Source organism: Canis lupus, chromosome 11, assembly GCF_011100685.1.
Source record: "Canis lupus familiaris isolate Mischka breed German Shepherd chromosome 11, alternate assembly UU_Cfam_GSD_1.0, whole genome shotgun sequence".
Lineage (NCBI taxonomy): Eukaryota > Metazoa > Chordata > Mammalia > Carnivora > Canidae > Canis > Canis lupus.
This window is the reverse complement of record NC_049232.1, coordinates 10536318-10553201: the sequence shown is the minus strand read 5'-3', so window position 1 is coordinate 10553201 and position 16884 is coordinate 10536318.

Sequence of the window (16884 nt, the reverse complement as noted above, 5' to 3'; positions counted from 1 at the left end):
TTTTTTTAAGATTTTATTTATTTATTCAGAGAGAGACAGAGAGACAGAGAGAGAGAGAGAGGCAGAAACACAGGCAGAGGGAGAAGCAGACTCCATGCAGGGAGCCCAATGCGTGACTCGATCCTGGGACTCCAGGATCACGCCCTGGGCCAAAGGCAGGCGCTAAACCACTGAGCCACTCAGGGATCCCCTCACATCACCTTTTAAAACATTTACTCACTCTTAGTATTCTGATCTTTAAGATAAAGCAACTACTGATAGAAATGGTGACTTTATGAAGACAAAATAAGAAAAAATAAAACTTAAAATACTTTGAAATGACATGCTGAAATTAAGCATTCTATACTCAAAATTTGTTATTAATCTGAATAATATTGAACTATTTTTGGGGGGAGGGGGGAATCCCTCAGTGGCTCAGTGGCTCCATGGCGTGATCCTGGAGTCCTACATGGAGCCTGCTTCTCCCTCTGCCTGTGTCTCTGACTCTCTCTCTGTGTGTGTCTCTCATGAATAAATAAAATCTTTAAAAATAATAATAATAAATAAACTCATTTTTTAAGAATTTTACTAGTATACAAAAGCACCATTTGGTCAATCACAGCAGTATCTTTCAAGTTCATTCATTTCATCAAATATTTCACTAGCTTCTACTGTATACCCATCTCCAGAATTGAGCTGTTAACAGTCTTGGGGGAAAAGAAGACTTTTGTACTTTTTGAGGATTTGAGATGCTAGAACACCATTGAAATGGAAGATTCAGTTTAATCTGATTAGTTCAAGAAAGAATTTATTTTAAAAAAAAGGGAGGGGAATTGAGTTGAGTATTTAAAATGGGTAAAAACAAAACACACCCCTTAGATAATGAAAATGTCGCCCATATAGGTAGCTGTTATTTGCAATGCATATATCATATGAAAGACTCACTCAGACTATATTTAAACTTCTATGTATCTTTGAAAAAGATTGAGATGATGAAACAGAAAAGTGGGAAGGGAGTTGAGGAGGTACTTCACAAAGGAGGAAAACCCAATGGCCAAAAGATAATTGTTTTTAAAAATGCTCAACTTCATTAAGCAGCAGATAATGCAGCTGAAGAACATACCATGATGCCAATTCATATATGTCAGAATCGATGAAACAAGACGGGCAATGCCAAATTCTTGGAAGGATGTGATACAATCATAACTTTCATATACCACTGATGTAAGTATACATTCGCATAGACATTTTGTAAAAACTATTTGAAGTATCCATTAAAGTTGAAAATACAGATACACAGACTCATTGATTCCATTATTAGGTTTATATTGAGCACAGAGACAGTTTTACCAAAGTGCAAGTATTAGAATGTTTATAGTGTCACAATTTATAATAACCCCAAACTGCAAACCGTACTATTAATGATGCCTGTTGACACTGAAATGAATAAATAATAGTATTATTTTAATAATAGCAATATATACCAATAAGAAGAAAAATCGAAACTACTTACAACATGAATGAATCTCAGAGACATAATGTCAATTGCAAGAAGTTATGAAAGACTATATACTTACCTTGCTGTGTATATAAAGTACAAAACAGATAAAACTAACCTGTGCCATTAGAAATCAAAAAAGCAGTTAACTTGAGTGTGAGAGTGATGAGTGACTCAAAAGGAACATATGGGGCTCTGGAAAGGCTGGTAATGATCTATTTCTGGATCTCAGTGCTGGCTACACAGTATGCTTAGTTTGGGAAAAGCCATCAAACTGTAAACTGATGATACATGCACATTAATAGATGCATACTGTAACTAAATAAGGATTTTTTAAAATGAGGTAAAAGAGGTCTAGAAAAAAGTAAGATTACTTCTTTATTAAGAGGTACTTTTCAGTCACATATTTTCAGAAAAAAAATGCTTTCTTAAATGAAAATAAAGTTGAAGAAAAAAGATGAAAAGACAGAAGTTTAAACACTAAAAAATGTCTCCAGAGCTGGATTTTTTTCACAGTTTATATAACACAATCTGCTTAAGCCGATCTATCCTAAACGGCCTTTCACCACCATGACAGTCCAAAATCAACAACTCTTATTTATATATGTAAGGTCATTCCAGGGGACATCTGAATCATCAAAGACGGACAAAGATGTGTTCAATTTCATTTATGTCAATTTGCTTAACTCTTCCGTCTTTGAACATCAGTAGAACCATGTGTGATAACTAAGGGAAAATATTTCAGATTATTTGCTTAAGTAGGTGGTCATGCAAGGGTCTATAGCCCACTATTTATATTTTAAACACTTGCTATTTTATTTTAGAACCATGTAATTTTCTTTTCTATTTTTCATGATGAATAATATTTCATTATACACCCTCCCAACACAGAATATTTGATGTCCATACATCACTTTAAAAACAGAGATAACTCCATGCCAAAAGACATGTCACTTATAAGGCTCAACTTCATTTTGCAACAGAAAATGCAAATAAAAAACACAGTATGATACTAATACATATGCATTAAAATAGATAAAACAAAGGATGGAGGATGCCAAGTTCTACCACAATTTCTTTATCCATTTATCTGTCAAGACTTTGTTGGTTTCCATGTCTTGGTTGTTCTAACACTGCTATGGATACCTTTTTGAGAAAATGAATGCCCTTCCTTATATTTATGCCCAGAAATGAGACTGTGTTCATTCTATTTTTAATTATTTGAGGAACCTCCATACTTTTCTTCAACAGTGGCTATATTAAAACTCTTCATGATAGAGAATTTAAAACAAAAGTTAGATCTCTCAATTCTCATTCTGTTTTAAAACCTGCCTAACAAACTATCTTCTATTTGTTAAAACTAGGAAAGCAGATGTCCAAGAGACAACATTATAGCCAGAGTATGCACACATCCACTCTTCCCTCATATTCTAAGTAGTAAACTTAAATTTAGAGAATGGAAACAACTAGTGAGAATAATGGAGTTAGGAAGAAGTAAAACAAATTTAAACAGGTCTCATTTAAAATGTTGGTATTTACTCTATACCATCTCTCCAAAGGAAAGGACATTGCATACATACGTCCTATGTTTTTTTAATTTCTGTCCCACCACCCAAATAAAATATTATTATCCTTATTCTACTGATGTGAAAACATAAACCAGAAATTATCCTGATATGGGCATCAGAGCTACTACTTGAACTTGAGTCAAAATTATTGGACTTCTAGGATAGCATCCCTACTCTAACATTCCAAGCAGCTTCCTGAGGAGTAGAGGAGTACGCTTCTCTGAATTTAGGTTTTTGAAATACAGTTGTGTCTGGACTTATTCACATTATATCTGACAGTGAGGAGTCACACCATTATAACTATTTTCCTTAAAGCAGAAAAACCATCAACTACACAGGACATTAATTACAGGGCATTGGGCAGCTCGGGTGGCTCAGCGGTTTAGCGCCACCTTAGGCCCAGGGCGTGATACCTCAGTCCCAGAATCCGGTCCCATGTCAGACTCCCTGCATGGAGCCTGCTTCTCCCTCTGCCTGTGTCTATCCCCCCCTCTCCGTGTGTCTCTCATGAATAAATAAATAAAATCTTAGAGAAAAAAATTACAAGGTGTCATTGCTATAGGCACTTTTTAATGCATAGAAAAATCACTTAGTGTCTCTGTCACAAGGGGGAAAATAAAGCAAATAAAGAAAAAGAAAAAGTAACAGAAATGAAAGCCTTTGAAATTTTTTCATTGATAAAAATCAAATTTCTGGAAAGAAGTTTTGGTAGGAGCTTATGCCTTCTCCTGCGATACACTTCACAACAAAAGAAAAACATGTATCATGATAAAACTAGAAACATTTAAAAAGCCAATCAGGGAATTTCATATTTATTTTTAAATATTTATTTATTTATTTATTTATTTATTTTTAAATATTTATTTTTCATAAATAAAATAAATATTTTGACACTGGAAAATCTCAACTCTTTCAATACTATCTGAAGATATGCAGTTTCTTTTCCCTTCCCAACAAAAATTAAGAAATGAACATTAATACTGAATAACAGCAAGTCTAAAAGTCTATGTCTGAAGTTAACAGACATGCAAACAGATCCCTTTGTGTTATGTTTCGCTAAAGAATTAATGTAAACCAGTATACCAATTAATAATTTTCTTTTATTAAACCAGGATGATCAAAATCAGAGTAAATAAACACAACGAATGATATGCAGTAGACATTTCAAACATTAAGGGAATGGTTAAAGTTCTCTTTGATAATCTTTTCCACAACCAATGGTGAAATGTTTTCTTAAGCCAAAGTGAGGCTAGGTGCTAACAGACAAAGCAAACTCACTATGATTTTCTTATGATTTTGAATGTCTATTCTAGCTTTTCTCACAGAGCTGATGGGAGAAATCAGAAGTACAAAGAGATTAAGCAGAAAAAATGGTAGGCACATACACTAACAAAGACACCCACTAGCCTACGTTGACACATAAACCCCCCACAAATACTTATGGTACTGAATTTTGTTGCTTCCTCCATTTCTTTACACTCAATGGAAAACAAAAATTCAAAGTATAGAAACTAAAATTAGACTTTAGATCATTTAAACCTAAGACCTTGGAATAAATTGCCTAGGAGATAAAATTTGAAGAAATTGTTAATACAAAACAGAAAGGTATTTTCAATTAGCAAGATTTTGCACACACTAAATCCCATGTAGATTTCTCTGAAAAGTGGAGCTGATACAGTAAAGCCTTTATTACCTGTAACTCCAGGTGGAATAATTACATTTTGTTCTAGAAAGTTGTTTCAAAATTAGTCAGTAATTGGTTCTGGCTCTGGGAAAGGAACACATGAGGATATTTAGTTTTCAGCTAAAGGAAAAACATAAAACATTTTTGTTTTAATTTTCTATTTTTGTTATATTACTAAATCACTGGCGATGATATTGATGCGTCCAAATTTTTTCTTAAGGGGCCCTATTCATTAGAGGGGATGATATACCATCTACTGTATTACTGAAATGTGCAACAACATATGCATATCGTTTGTAAAACCATGCAATAAAGAAAAGGCAATAATTAAACTGAACACGTGGAAGAAAATCACTTGAATTTCAATATATAACCATATATCTCAAATTGGATATGAGATAAGTCCTTGAAAATTTAGGCATTACTATATTATGGTTGAATCTCTCTCTTTCTCAAATCTAGCTTTGAAAAGGCGATGAAATTAAGATTAGGTTGTTAGAATGAACCCTAATCCAACATAAATAGTATCTTTATAAAAAGGGGAAATTAGGAGACAGATATGTACAAAGGGAAAACATCGAGTGAAATTAAAGCAAAGATTAGACTGATGCTTCAATAAGCCAAGAACACCAAAGGCTGCCATCAAGCTACAAGCTTCTCTTCTCATAGCAGAGAATCTCCGTCACAGCCCTCAAAAGAGACCAACCCTGCCAACACTTTGATCTTGGATTTCTAACCTCCAGAACTGTGAGAAAACAAATTTTCATTGTTTAAATCACCAGGTTGTGGTACTTTGTTAAGAAGCCCTAGTTGACTCATTTGCCATACATTATTCAGTTTTCATAGTTTTACATAATATTCTTTTTCTGTTCCTGGATCCCACATTATATTGAGTTATCAGGCTTCCTTAGGTCGCTCTTGATTGTGATAATTTGACAGATTTTACTTATTTTTTTTCACCTTGACTGGAGAAATAATGGCCAGGTATTTTGTAGGATTCCCCACTATTGGCGTTTGTCTGGTATATTTCACGTGACTGGGCTGTTATTATGGGTTTTGAGGGAGAAGATCACAGTGGTGAAGTGCCTCTTTCTTCTTATCATAGCAACATGAGGTTTATTTACTATCAACATGATTTATCACTGTTGATGTTGACCTTGATCAGCTGGATGAAGGTGATTTGTCAAATGCCTCCATTGTAGTCCCACTCTTGTTTATCTTACTTTTCACACTATACTCTGAAAGGAAGCCATGTGCATCACTCACAGTTCACAAGGGATAAGCTATGCTCCCCTCCTGAGGGCATAGTATTTACACAAAATTATTTGGAATCATCTAAATGGGATTTGCCGGTTCTCCCCCACATATTTGCTTATTCAAACATTTCATTATATCAGTAAGGACTCATGAAAGTGTATTTTATACTTGGGGCTATAATCCAACAATAATTTATTTTATGATCCAAATTATTCTACTTTTGGCCATTGGAGATCTTTCAGTTGTTTCCTGTGTATCTTTGACAGATCTGTAGAAATGTGATGTTTGTGTGTGTTTTACTTTCTGGCACTTCTAACCTTTCTGGCCTTCTAACCCATGCATATATACCTATTTGTAATTATTTTGATATGTAACCATCTGTGTACGTGTGTGTGTGTGCATGTGTGTGTATATATATATTTCTCGTGTGTATATATATATATATATATATATATATTGTGTAGTGTGTGTGTATACACACACACACGATGTATATATACATATTGATGTTTCCAACTCCAATCCATTACCACATGGTCCTTTCAAACCTCCTCCCCTTGTTAATCTGTAAAATCCATTATAATAGTTAGAAACCTGGTTCCTAACATCCACCATTCACTTACTTAATCATTCATTTCTATCCTACATTTATAGCAACATCAGAATTAACTTGTATCTTGGTAGGAAACAACTTTATCAATTAAGTTCAGTGTATATGTGCAGTTCCTTTTGACCTTAGTCTTTGTTACTCCACTTGTATCCTAAGTTACTTGGTCATTGCCTTTTACACCCTTTCCGGTAAGAGAGCTTGTTTCACATACTTGTAATATACTTAGACTCTCTTGTCATAATGTACATTTTTTAAGACTTGATTTATTCATGAGAGACACAGAAATAAGCAGAGACATAGGCAGAGGGAGAAGCAGGCTCCATGCAGGGAGCCTGATGCAGGACTTGATCCCAGGACCCCGGGGATCATGACCTGAGTAGAAAGCAGATGCTCAAACCACTGAGCCACCAAGGTGCCCCCATAGTCTGCATTCTTGCATGAGACCTCTCAATCTTCTAAATAATCTTATATATTTCTATATATTAATTTTCATTCTTTGTGCTTTAAAGTTCTAGGAGTTCTGCCAAATGTATAATGTCTTGTGTTGACCATTATAATATCATACTAAATATTTTATCTTAAAAAAACACCCAAAACTTTGTTTCACTTATTCAACCTCAATCCCTCCCTCTGAGCCTCTGACAGTCACTTCTACTTTTATAATGTCTATATTTTTATGTTTTCCAAAATACTCTCTAATTGGAATCATACAGCATGTAGGCTTCTTAAATCTTTGTTTTCTATGTTAACAGTTGCTAGTATATTTTGGATACAAATCCTTTGAGATAAATGTTTTAGTAAGACTTTGAAGTAGCTCAAAACTTACCGGGGTACTATGAATTATAATGTATGTTTTAAAGGAAATTTTAAGAAATATTGCTATAAAAAAATCAATGAACAACTCTTCAATCATGTATTTTCTACTTATGCCAACAAAAATGTTTGAAGGGAAATATGCTCAAAACTTAAAATGTGTTATAGTATTATAGAAAAATGTATTATTTGACTAAGTAAAAACAAAGTTACCATTTTTCTCTGCCCTTTCTCATGCTCAACAACAGAATAAAAACAATATTTTAATTCCCTGAAGTGATGGTAGATAAAAGATGATAAATAATGAAATCAAAGACCTATTGCACTTCAGGCATGTAGCATGGAAACTAGCAAGAATAAGCCTCGATAAATATTTGCTCTTATTATTTTCACTTACAGTGAAAACCAATACTCACATGAAACATAATTTGAGACTATTGAACAATTTGCTCGACACATTTCATAATAAATAGAACCAATCTTCATTATTTCAGAATCAAATCTGATTCTATACAAGAGTTATTTACCTTAATGTGTAACTATAAATAACTATCTTCTAAAACATTACTAGGGCACTAGGTTAGTGACGTTAACAATGAACTTACCAGTAAAGTGGTTAAAATACAGTTTTCCATTCTAAGTTTATTTGAAATTATTCCCCCTCTGTTTAACTAGTAAATTTTAGATTAGTGATGAATTTCTGCTCCAATGCAGTTGTCAAAGCTTTATAGAATGATTATAAAATTGAAAATATAATTTTCTACAAGTTCTTTTTTTCCCCACTCAATCCAGAAACTAGAAATACCATTTTCACTCTGTGCCTATGATTCATGAACATTCTCAAAATCAAAACTGTAAGAGGTTTATATTTATAGTAAGTCAGACACTGTCAACTCCCAAGACATAGGATCTCAATTTATCTAACATCATTCTGTAATTAATTTATTTCATCTTAAATGAGAAATATCACAACCTTACATTTTGAGAACATTCATGTCAAAGGAGTTTTCATGATCATTCCAATGATGATAACCAAGAAATTAAGTTAAAATACTTAAGTCCTAGACTCCAAGCACTACTATTTCTCTTGTACTACTATACAGCCTAAGCAAAGCACTGGTGGAACCAGTTTTCACCCATGGCAAATTCTGCCTATCCAAAATATTTTTCAATTGCAATGATCTGTGAGCAACTGAAATTCATCAGATTTTACCTAAAATCGTCTCATTAATTCCTATTATTAACAACTAGCCTTAAGCTCTTTTACTTGTAAGAGACACAGTCTTAGAATGCTTTAAGTGACATGGTTTATTGTAAATTATACTAGGAAATAAGGGAATAGGCATAAGAAAGGCAGAGACAGCCTTCAATAGTTCATTATCATGAAGACTGAATTCCTGTATTTTTGTTTCTTTCTGCCTTAACAGAAAGACAATGATACCAATGATCCAAACTGAAGAGTGAATACTTACTAAAGACAAGTGCTGTGCTCTCTGCCTGACATTATTTCACCCAGAGACTTCATTTTGCAGATGAGAAAATGCAAAGTTAAAGAAGTATAGAAACTGCCAACTAACCCCAGTAGGGAATGGCAGACTCAGGATTTCAACCCTGCGGTTTCCCTCCAGCTTGTACTCTCTATGCCATTCTATTCTTCAGTTTCTCAATTTCCTACAGCATTTCCATCTAAAATAGTTTCACCTTCCTTTCTAGCTCAGGGCATCTGATTACTAAGCAGAAAGTTTTGACTCATATATTTTAATGCCACCCTTAGTCTTTTTATCGCCAGTGGTATGGAGTTAGTAATGAGATTAAAGATATTGTCTTCCTGCTGAAGGAGAAAACTCTTGTCTTCTGCTTGAGTTTTATTTATGTCAGACAACTAAAATGTAAGGCCATTTCTAAAAATATTCTGCTTTTTTTAAAGATTATTTATTTATTTATTTATTTACTTTTGAATGAGAGACACAGAGAAAGAGGCAGAGATACAGGCAAAGGGAGAAGCAGGCTCCCCATGAGAGCCTGACTTGGGACTCTATCCTGGGACTCTAGGATCACACTCTGAGCCCATGGCAGACCCTCAACTGCAGAGCCATGCAAGCATCCCTAAAAATATTTTGGTTAATAAAAATTAACTCACTTGAAACTAGTATCATATTGTTGGTTAACTAAATGGAAATTATATAAAAACTTGAAAAAACAAAACAAAAATAAACATGAACCTCATTTCAGAGTGCATATAATTATATAACTAAGAACTTTTTTCCTTAAATGAGAATATTAATAGTTTCTACTTGATATTGTAGTTGCAAGCATTGAATGAGATCATGTATGTGAATGCACTCTACACAGTGATTGCCACATAGTAGTTTGATGTAAATATCTCTTACATTTTCACCATCATCATACAAGATTGAAGTCTGACCCAAGTCAAATTTTAAAAAATATTTGAATTATAATATGTCTACATTAATATGTATAATTAGTATATATAATACACACAGTTGATCCTTGAGCAATGCAGGGGTTAGAGGTGCCAACTCCCTCCAAATTAAAAAACTACATTTAACTTCCCACTCCCCCCACCTAGCTATTAACATTGTACTGTTGACTAGAAGCCTTATGTATAACATAAACAGCTAATTACCACAGATTTTGTATGTTACATGTATAACATATTGGACTCTAACAATAAAGTTAGGAAAAAAAGGATTAAGAAAATCATAAGACAAAATACCTTTATAGTAGTGTACTACATTTATTTTTTTTTAATCCAAGTAGAACTGGACCCATGCACTTCAAACACAGGTTGTTGAAGGGTCAGCTATATATATGCATGTGTGTATGTATGTATGTATGTATGTATGTATGTGTATAGGTACATATGTATGTATGTATGTAGATATATCACTCACCACTCTTCATCTTGTTAAGTTTCTAAGATTCCATTATTTACTTTAAAATATCTAAATTTAGGGCAGCCCCGGTGGCGCAGCGGTTTGGCGCCCCCTGCGGCCTGGGGTGTGATCCTGGAGACCTGGGATCGAGTCCCGCATCCGGCTCCCTGCATGGAGCCTGCTTCTCCCTCTGCCTCTCTCTTTCTCTGTCTCTATGAATAAATAAATAAAATCTTTTAAAAAATAAAATAAAATAAAATATCTAAATCCATTCCAGCAATCAGATGCCCTTTGGCCAGCTTCTAGAACATGTTCATCCTGTTCTTCTCTCAGCTAAGTACCACTTCCACTTAAATGTTACCTTCTTACTTGCAGCATGTAAAAGAAACTTGAATCCCCTATGTCCTTATTTCCAACCATATCACTGTACTGAAATTATACTTCTACATGTGAGTGATTAATAGTCAAGTTCAAAGACCATCTTCTACTCTCTCTCCTTCTGGACTTCTTTAGAGCATTGGATGCATGTCAGTCAATTTCTCTTCAGCCTCGTGCATTTAAACACCTCCAAATCTACCCTGCACACCCGACTTACCTCTCACAAATGCTCTTTCATCACTTCTCTGCTGAAAATCATTAATTTTTCCTCACTGACTCATGAAAACATTTAAAAAAATCATTACTTGTTGCTACATTCTCCATCCTTCATAATGTTATCTGCACTCATAACATTCTCTGAATGAAGGAGACAAAAAGTGTTACACCATGATCAAATTTTTTAGCAGCATGCTTCCAGTTCTCTCTCTGAGAAAATATATAATTAGCCATTATTAGAACCTCCTCTTTCCCTCTCCCCTAGTTTTCTAACTGAAGCTTCTCAGTGACAACTTTGAGCTAAGTATTTGTATAATGACTGTTTCCCCTACTTGAGCTAACTTGACCTGCAGCCACAAATAAGCAGGAACATGTAACCAAATATCATTCTGAACAAGATTTAAGAGAAATCACATATTCATGACTTTGGACTGGTGAGTGAGTTCCATCTTAACTAACAGTCCGGGGATGATGACCTCACTAATCCTTGGTCTCAAGAATGACTATAATTTCCCAGAGGGTATATTCTAATGTTTAGTTTGTTTGTTTTTTTTATTCTAGATCTCACTAAGTTAGTTTGATCTAAGCACAAAGAGGTCTAGTCATTGCAAAGATAGAGCAAGAAGATATTTTCAAAGTGTAAGCAGATAGAACCTCACTGTCCCTCTGAGCATTCCAATTAAACACAAAACACAGGTTTCCAAGGAGCAAGATTTTCTGTTATTCTATGTTATTTCCATTCTTTTAAGAACTCCACATTATTTTTACTGCTATCTAGTTTTTAATTACAGTTTTCCAGGTCTAATTTGGAATTAATAGACATTCTTAACTTCACCGAGGTCTGTCTTGTCTAATATTGCTCCAGAATAGGCAATTCTTCTTCAAAATGATACATTTTCTTGTTGGAATTTTCTTTAATAAAAAAAAAAGGAATTTTCTTTAATGGCTTCCTGTAACAAAATCTTAAATGATGCATGACTATGGTCATTTTAACAGTCTTAAATTAGCATTGATTTGTCTACATCTATCAAAAGATTTACATTAAAATATTCTAAACTTTGTTGGGAAAATCCAGTTCTTCTTGGCACTTGAAAAATTTCAATGCTATGGGGGGAAATCTTGAAGTCATCTAACTAAAAGAAAAGTGGACTGAAATACTAGACAATTCCATGGAAATAAACTTACATGACTATTTTACGAGTAAATGGAAAAAAATAATTAAAGCCCATGTTTGGATATATATTAGCATAGGGTACTAATTCATCCCCTTTAAAAAGCAAAATGGTATTAGTAATTCCATACCATTATTCAATTGATTCTATCTGGTTTTCTTTCTTTCTTTCTTTCTATTTTATTTATTCATGAGAGACACAGAAAGAGAGGCAGAGACACAGGCAGAGGGAGAAGCAGGCTCCATGCAAGGACCCCAATGTGGGACTTGATCATGCCCTGAGCCAAAGGCAGATGCTCAACCTCTGAGCCACCCAGGCATCCCTCTGGTTCTCTTTTTTTTTTTTTTAATGATTTTTTTTTAATTTTTATTTATTCATGATAGGCACACAGTGAGAGAGAGAGAGGCAGAGACACAGGCAGAGGGAGAAGCAGGCTGCATGCACCGGGAGCCTGACGTGGGATTCGATCCCGGGTCTCCAGGATCGCGCCCTGGGCCAAAGGCAGGCGCTAAACCGCTGCGCCACCCAGGGATCCCTGGTTCTCTTTCTTTTTAAATGCCCTCATAAACTTCTAAGATCAGAGAGAAAGAGTGTATGTTCTCAACTGGAGTAGCCCTAATCAAGAATATTTTATTTAAAATTACTTTTCTGGATTTTGAGGCAATATATCTGCACAAAAGTGAAATTTAGACTATTAAAGTGGCAATGAATATGGCAACAGGTTTAAAGTGTGGGTAGCTTTGGATTCTACAGTTTGAATTTTGGTGTAAATTATATCAGGGATGAATTAATAACTTGCCTTACCAGGCTCTTACATAAAGATTTGAAAAAATAAAAAGTTAAGACTGAATATATTTTTCCAAGTTACTCTTTGACCACTCAGTTAACAGTTTGTTTCAAATTCCCACAAAAAATATGTAATGAAACAAAATTTTGCTGCTAAATACTTTGCTATAGAAAGTTATTAAATTTTTCATAACAAAAATTAATGAAAAATGATTTATATCATCATCTATGTTGATTTGTATGCATTTTCTCTGGCTTCAAACATTCTAATTTTCACTGCATCATGAGAAGAGAGGAAGAGGCTACGGGAGAAATTTTTCAGAGATCTTTTCTCAACAATGAGTACATAGAAGGCTATGTAAGAAAATTTGACTTTAAATTAGACTTTGGAAAATTCAAACTTGAAACTACCCTCCGGTACCTTTCCACTATTTATATCCCAGAACAAAAAATTCAGAAGAGCAACATTGCATATGTAGCTTCCTTTGTGTAAATACTTTTTGGTGACATACAGAGTCCCGTCCAGCTATTGTTGCTGCTTGAAGACAAATTTTTAGAGGCATCTGGATGGCTCAGTTGGTTAAGCATCCGCCTTTGGCTCAGGTCATAATCCCATGGTTCTAAGATTGAGCCCCATGTCCAGGCTTCCTGCTTGGCAGGGATTCTGCTTCTGTTTCTGCCTCTGACTCTCCCCTTCTTGTGCTTTCTCTCTCTCTTACATAAATAAATACATAAAATCTTTTTTTAAAGAAAGAAAAAGAAATTTTTATAATTTAAACATAAATATGTTCTCTAGTAGTAATGTTTTTGCATTATAGAGGAAATCAGTGGTATTCCTATCACTTTCAGAACAAGATAGGAAAAGCTTAATGAAAATTTTAGACACATAGCTTCACAATCTAAAATAAATTCTTTAATTACACTGACTATAATTTTCTGAATTGTGTCATTGTTTCTTTAATTTTCTACATCTCAATTAAAATGATCCAAACTCAGTTTCAAATTTCGGGTCAAATTGATTAAAAACGGTCTTTTTTGTTTAGCTTTTTCTTTTTTAAGATAAAAGAAAATTATGGTTCAAAGTGATTTAAATGTTAATAGCATTATGTTATTTCTTTGCACTATTCAGACGAAGAATATCATAAATAACTGCCATTGGATGAAAGATCTTTTAAAAAAATTTTTATTGGAGTTCAATTTGCCAACATTTAGCATATCGCCCAGTGCTCATCCTGCCAAGTGCCCCCCTCAGTGCCCATCACCCAGTCACCCCAACCCCCCGCCCACCTCCCCTTCCACTACCCCTTGTTCATTTCCCAGGGTTAAGTGTCTTTCCTGTTTAGTCACCCTCACTGATATTTTCACTCACTCTCTCCTTTCCCTTTATTCCCTTTCACTAATTTTTACATTCCCCAAATGCATGAGACCATATAATGTTTGTCCTTTTCCTACTGACTTATTTCACTCAGCATAATGCCCTCCAAGTTCATCCATGTCGAAGCGAATGGTGGGTATTTGTCATTTCTAATAGCTGAGTAATATTCCATAGACCACATCTTCTTTATCCATTCATCTTTTGATGGACACCGAGGCTCTTCCCACAGTTTGGCTATTGTGGCCATTGCTGCTATAAACATCGGGGTGCATGTGTCCCAGGGTTTCACTGCATCTGTTTCTTTGGGGTAAATCCCCAGCAGTGCAATTGCTGGGTCATAGGGCAGATATGTTTTAACTCTTTGAGGAACCTCCACACAGTTCTCCAGAGTGGCTGTACCAGTTCACATTCCCACCAAAGGTGCAAGAGGGTTCCCCTTTCTCCACATCCTCTCCAACATTTGTTGGTTCCTGCCTTGTTAATTTCCACCATTCCCACTGGCATGACGTGGTATCTCATTGTGGTTGTGATTTGTATTTCCCTGATGGCAAGGAATGCGGAGCATTTTCTCATGTGCTTGTTGGCCATGTGTATATCTTCTTTGGAGAAATTTCTGTTCATGTCTTTTGCCCATTTCATGATTGGATTGTTTGTTTCTTTGCTGTCGAGTTTAAGAAGTTCTTTATAGATCTTGGATACTAGCCCTTTATCTGATAGGTCATTTGCAAATATCTTCTCCCATTTTGTATATTGTCTTTTAGTTCTGTTGACTGTTTCTTTTGCTGTGCAGAAGCGTTTTATCTTAAGTCCCAATAGTTCATTTTTTGCTTTTGTTTCCTTTCCTTGCCTTCATAGATGTATCTTGCAAGAAATCGCTGTGGCCAAGTTAAAAAACGGTATTGCCTGTGTTCTCCTCTAGGATTTTGATGGATTTTTGTCTCACATTGAGATCTTTCATTCATTCTGAGTTTATCTTTGTGTATGGTGTAAGAGAATGGTCTAGTTTCATTCTTCTGCACGTGACTGTCCAATTTGCCCAGCACCATTTATTGAAGAGACTTTCTTCCAGTGGATAGTCTTTCCTGCTTTGTCAAATATTAGTTGACCATAAAGTTGAGGGTCCACTTCTGGATTCTCTATTCTGTTCCATTGTGCCAGTACCACACTGTCTTGATGAACACAGATTTGTAGTACAACTTGAAATCAGGCATTGTGATGCCGCCAGCTATGGTTTTCTTTTTCAATATTCCCCTGGCTATTCAGGGTCTTTTCTGATTCCACACAAATCTTAAGATGATTTGTTCCAACTCTCTGAAGAAAGTCCATGGTATTTTGATAGGGATTGCATTAAACGTGTACATTGCCCTGGGTAGCATGGACATTTTCACAGTATTAATTCTTCCAATCCATGAGCATGGAATATTTTTTCATCTCTTTGTGTCTTCCTCAATTTCTTTCAGAAGTGTTCTGTAGTTTTTAGGGTATAGATCCTTTACCTCATTGGTTAGGTTTATGCCTAGGTATCTTATGCTATTCGGTGCAATTGTAAATAGGATTGACTCCTTAATTTCTCTTTCTTCAGTTTCATTTTTAGTGTATAGTAATGCCACTGATTTCTGGGCATTGATTTTGTATGCTGACACACTGCCGAATTGCTGTATGAGATCTAGCAATCTTGGGATGGAGGCTTTTGGGTTTTCTACGTACAGTATCATGTCATCTGGGAAGAAGGAGAGTTTGACTTCTTCTTTGCCAATTTGAATGCCTTTTATCTCTTTTTGTTGCCTGATTGCTGAGGCTAGGACTTCTAGTACTATGTTGAATAGCAGTGGTGACAGTGGACATCCCTATCACATTCCTGATCTTAGGGGAAAGGGTCCCAGTGTTTCCCCATTGAGAATGATATTTGCTATGGGCTTTTTGTAGATGGCTTTTAATATGTCGAGGAAAGTTCCCTCTATCCCTACACTCTGAAGAGTTTTGATCAGGAATGGATGCTGTATTTTGTCAAATGCTTTCTCTGCATCTATTGAGAGGATCATATGGTTCTTGTGTTTTCTCTTGCTGATATGATCAATCATATTGATTGCTTTATGAGTGTTGAACCAGCCTTGCATCCCGGGGATAAATCCCACTTGGTCATGGTGAATCATCTTCTTAATGTCTATGGGATCCTATTGGCTAGTATCTTGTTGAGAACTTTTGCATCCGTGTTCATCAGGGATATTGGTCTATAATTCTCCTTTTTGGTGGGGTCTTTGTCTGGTTTTGGAATTAAGGTGATGCTGGCCTCATAGAATGAGTTTAGAAGTACTCCATCTCTTTCTGTCTTTTGGAACAGCTCTAGTAGAATAGGTATGGTTTCTTCTTTAAACGTTTGATAGAATTCCCCTGGGAAGCCATCTGGCCCTGGACTCTTGTGTCTTGGGAGGTTTTGGATGACTGCTTCAGCTTCCTTCCTGATTATCGGCCTCTTCAGGTTTCTATTTTTTCCTGTTCCAGTTTTGGTAGTTTGTGGTTTTCCAGAAATGCGTCCATTTCTCCTAGGTTGCCTACTTTATTGGCGTATAGCTGCTCATAATATGTTTTTAAAATAGTTTGTATTTCCTTGGTGTTGGTGGTGATCTCTCCTTTCTCATTCATGATTTTAT